Genomic DNA, 5,017 nt, shown 5'->3' with positions numbered 1-5,017 from the left:
GAAGTGGGAAGCTGGGCGTTGTAAATAAACTGGATAAATTCGTTTACAATAGGCAAAATGAGATTTTTTAGCAAAATTTATGTAAATCTTGATATAGATTACATAAGATGTTTGGTTCAAAAGTTTTCCACCATGTCCACAAAATTAAACAAGTATAACTTGAAAGAAGGGGTTGAGAATTTTACAATATCAAAACTTTGGATACCAGATGATAATTTGAAAGCACAATACAAACTAATGAAAGAGAAAAAGGTATTGCAATACCAAGTTTTAGTTTGTAATTCACTATTACCTTTACGTTGTAAATAATAGTTTTGTTGTTGATGTTTTTTTAGGGGAGAAGCTTACTTGAGAATGAGATTGAACCAAATGATCAGGGATCCGAAGGATACTATATATTGTTTGAGCTTAGTTAAGTTGTCCTTTTATAATTTTTGGTTTAGTTTAATAAGTAGACACCTTTGAGCTTAGTTAAGTTGTTTCGTCCTTTTACCATTTTAAGTTTAGTTTACTAAGTAGATGCATGTTGTCCGTAGTGATGATATCCATACTTGTATAGTTTTATCCCAACTCAGACAACTTCTACTATTAATATATTTGGTTGTTTGTATACGATGGCTTTGTCAGCAAAATCAAATACTTGATGGATATCACTTGATTGAGCAGCCTGCACGTGTATCTTCTGTATACATAATTAAATTCTTCTTTAGTTTTGTGGAATCAAATAAATGTTGGTGCTATGTGCACAAAAAACATGGTCATCTTTCCTATTCAGTTAGTTCTTGAGGCTATGCATAAGCGAGTTTAGTGCTTCTTCTTCTCTTATATTCCCCTATATTAGTCCCCACGTTGTTCAAGTTCTTCCTATGGTGCTTGCTTGCTATGTAGCCGTACATACAGAGTTGAGGTTTTCCCTACTATTCATTTTGCTGTCACTTTGAACTCTGAGTTTAGGAAGTGGAACACTCTAATAAGTTGACGAAATAAAAGTGACATAATTAATAAGTTGTTCCTTTTCTTTGTTTTTGAAGTAAAGTTTAGCTATGGTTGGATGACTTTTGAAGATGTAGGAGAGATTTTTTGTTGGTATTGGAATGATAACTGATCATAATATACATGAGAAGGTGTCTAATTGACCCTGAATAATTTGACATTGAGGTGTGTATAAGCTTTGGATGCGTCTAAGTGTTTGATTTGTATCCATATGAATACTTCGGCTGGGAGTTGGCTTAAAACATTTGTAATTATAAAATAGGGCTGTTAATAAGAGTTCTTGAATCTGGTAAGAAGGAAAAGAGGGAAATGATATTGGAGCTAATCTAAATGACTTTGGATGCATTTCTTTGGACCGCACGAATTAACAAGGGTGATAAAATTGCACGGGAGACATGACCATGGGAAAATATGCAGCAGAAATAAGAGATTCAACCAGAAATGGAATTAGAGTTTGGTTAGGGACATTTAATACTGGCGAAGAAGCTTTAGCATATGATCAAGCTGCACTTACAATGAGAGGTCCATTGGCACGCATGACCATGGGGATAATTGCCTTCCATAAGTTGTCTTTACGACTAAAACTTAACACATAGCGGTATTTATTGTTACAATCAATTTTGGATTTTGTTGAAGAGGAGAACCTTTTGGTCTATAAACATCTGTCAAATGAAACTTTGCACTCATTCACAACATAAATTTTTTAAAAAAAGACTTAGTAACTTATAATTGCCTTCCACCAGCTGCCTTTATGGAATAGTCTGCAAGCAAAAGACTAGCAGTGTATTCGTAGCACATATTATCTGGCCCATTCTTCAATCTATCCTATTTCCTTTATCGAGTACTTCTTCAATGGAATCCAGGCTGTGGCTTTCATGCACTTGAAGCTCATTTTTTATGCTTAAAGGCAGCCTAAAAGTAGCGACGAATAATATTAGTGAATATCTAAATTTTCCTTGGTCCTCTGGGTCTTTTTTCAGTAATTGTATACCTAAAAAACATAACAATGTTCTTTTATGGAAAATCAAATTGTATAGACAACTATTTTTCACTCTATTTTATCTTTAACCATGGAGAAGCTTTCCCAAGTTGGAATTTTAGGGAATACTGATAAAGAGCATCCAGTTATGACTCGAAAATTTGATCACTGATTTATCTTTGAATTCATTCTTCGATGTAATCTTGATTTCTGGAATGTTATAACCTTATCTAGCTTGCTGATGGAATCATATTGGAGAAAACACCATCTCCATTGGGTATATCCTGATTATATTTGAGTCATTGCTCGCTTATGATACATAGTGTTGTGTAAATAATTTTCACTGCAAGATCACATACTTATTTTAGTAATCTTGCTGAAACTAATTATAGATTTCAAGTCTTGCAAACTCAGTTCGTGTGCTTGCTAACCTGGATGGGTCAGTTGGCCGCATTTTAAAGAGGACTGAGGTAAGAATCTTGTTTTCTGGGCACTACCACATGACTTTAAACGTTATCTCTTTGACTTGCAAAATGACGAGGTGAATAAATCAGATATCAATATTTGTATAAGAAAATTACTTTTATTAAGATTAGGAACAAAGATCAGTTTGCAGAGGAATATTTTGAAATAGCTTCATATGAAATAACTTTCTGAAGCATTGGACAATGTAGTGGATAGCCTAATACATGTGTCAGAGAGTGGGTGTTTTTACATTGGTTTTGGTTGATACATGTAGCCTTTCATGTGTAATCTCACTTGTACTAATTTGTGTTTCATTCATTTCTTAAACTATTTCATTTGCAGCTAGACATGGAATTTATTCAATGTGACATCAACAACTTAACATGGAGAGGTATCTTTTTCACCACACTTTTCAGTCCCGAAAAATAAAAACTCCCTCTCTCTCGACTCATTAATATTCCACTATGTGTAGGTCAGATTGTTGAAACAGTGGTTATGAATCCATCTTTTGGAACACAAAGGAAAGGACACATGTTTCTTCCACCAAATAATGCTCATGTAGGTGGCTGGATTTACAGGTGGAAGAAATATGCCAACCATGATGCAGAGCAAACATGTTATAAATTGGACAATCCACATGGTTTTCCACAGATAGCAACGATGGTATCGACTCGAGTTAACTTCCTGCCGTTGGAGTTTTAACATTTTATCTATAAAAAATATTTTAAATCTCAAGATTTATGTAACGTCATATCATGTCCTAATACGTGTGGATTACTTTCTATACCCATACTAAGCAATTTTAGTCCACCTTTCCCTTTATTTATATAACAAATCAACAACACAAACAACTGCGCACCTCATATTTTCTCCACTTACCGATACTCTCAAGCTCTCTCACAATACTTAAAACAAATAGAAAATTCAAACTTTATGCCTATTCTTTCTAAAAGTGACTGACACTTATCTTTACATACAAATTCGACACTTTAAAAAATAATCACATTAATTAAAAGAATTAAATCAACATCACAACCAATGGAAAAAGTTGTACAATACACTTATTATTTAATTTAAAAATATTTATCCTGATCTACATGATCAATGTGAAAACTTGTATATATCAATTTCTCTATACCTTTTAATTTCCTATATCTCCATAATAAATTCATAACATATCTATCATAATAAAAACAAAACCAATCCAAATCCCCAACAATCCTCCAATTATTTACAAAATCTTCACACTAAACTTCACACAGACATTTAAAAAATCGTAAGAATTGATTCATCATTTAAAACAATTCAATGGTAGCACAACCAATTAATGGAAAAAGTGGTGTAAATACCACAAAAAAATAATAAACATTCACACACACCATTTCTCTTCATAGTCACCATCTGCTCATACTAATTAATTGAGGTTGGTTTTCAATGTTCAATATTATTATTTGAAACTTACCTTTTATTGCAATACTCTATCCTTACTTTGACTTTGACAAATACTTATACAGAAGTACTACAATGGATGTGTCAAATAAGGATCGCTCCCAAATAATCAGTTCAGATAATCGTCAAGGTAAAATGTTCATGATAATATTCATAACTATATTAAATTCTTCTTCTAAACATTTATTTTATAATACAGATACAACTGAAGAATCAAGCAAATCGGTTAAATTGATGTATGAAAATATTATGCAACAGCGAATTGCATATTTGAGAAAGGAACAAGAGCAGTTGAAAAAATATATATACAGAGGAGCTTCACAAGATCAAACAAACAAAGAATGATATGACATTTTATATGTATTGGCTTCTATGTAATAGGGAGATGCAATAATTTATGATTAGAGAATATATTAGCTAACCATCAGTCTAATAACTAATTATCGGCCGTTGATGATGTATTTCTTTATATATTTAAGCAATGAAAATAAAGTATTTTTTTAATAGAGCATATATTTTGACTTATTCATTAAGAATGTATTATTCTTATTAAATAGATACTAAAGTTGATAAGTTTCATCAAGTATCATCATTTCAAATGAAAAGATAATGATTTGCTCAAATAATATTATCATATAATTAATCCAAAAGAAAAAAAATCCTAACACATATCTATTAATCCTCGCGCGAAGCGCAAACATGTTCCCTAGTATATATATAAAGGAGGACCATAGACAAGGTGATGTGGCACCTCTCTATGGCCTCCATTTGCATTTAGTTTTTTTTTTTTTTTTTTGGCTTTTTAAAAAAATAAAATTAATTATTATATTATAAAAATAAATTACTTAAATTTATTACAAATAAATATTTTATTGATGGAGGAACATTTATAACAAAAACTCTTCATATTCTTTTTTTATTTATTTGTCTCACTTATAATAAAAGGAGAAACATAATTTATCTTTTTTTGACTTTTTTTTAATTTAAATTAATTATTGTCTTGTAAAAATATATTACTTAATTTATACAAATAAATATTTTATTAATGTAGGAACATTTACAACAAAAAAACTCTCCACATCCTTTTTTCTATTTTTTTTTATCTCACTTCAAATCATGAATCATAAAATC

The 5,017-nt window shown here is 31.0% G+C and overlaps 1 long non-coding RNA gene across 1 annotated transcript; it reads left to right on the top strand.

Annotated features, from left to right (window-relative positions):
- Window positions 1-396: 396 nt before the first annotated feature.
- LOC102605319 (uncharacterized) lies at window positions 397-3,201 on the top strand. Its single transcript, XR_367722.2, has 4 exons — window positions 397-411; window positions 2,365-2,442; window positions 2,780-2,828; window positions 2,910-3,201. It is a non-coding gene; the product is annotated as an uncharacterized lncRNA (long non-coding RNA).
- The last annotated feature ends 1,816 nt before the right edge of the window (window positions 3,202-5,017 follow it).

The sequence above is a fragment of the Solanum tuberosum genome, unplaced genomic scaffold (assembly GCF_000226075.1).
Source record: "Solanum tuberosum cultivar DM 1-3 516 R44 unplaced genomic scaffold, SolTub_3.0 scf00160, whole genome shotgun sequence".
In the NCBI taxonomy this organism is placed as follows: domain Eukaryota; kingdom Viridiplantae; phylum Streptophyta; class Magnoliopsida; order Solanales; family Solanaceae; genus Solanum; species Solanum tuberosum.
The sequence above is the reverse complement of the archived record's forward strand: the minus strand, read 5'-3'. Positions and strand labels throughout refer to the sequence as shown.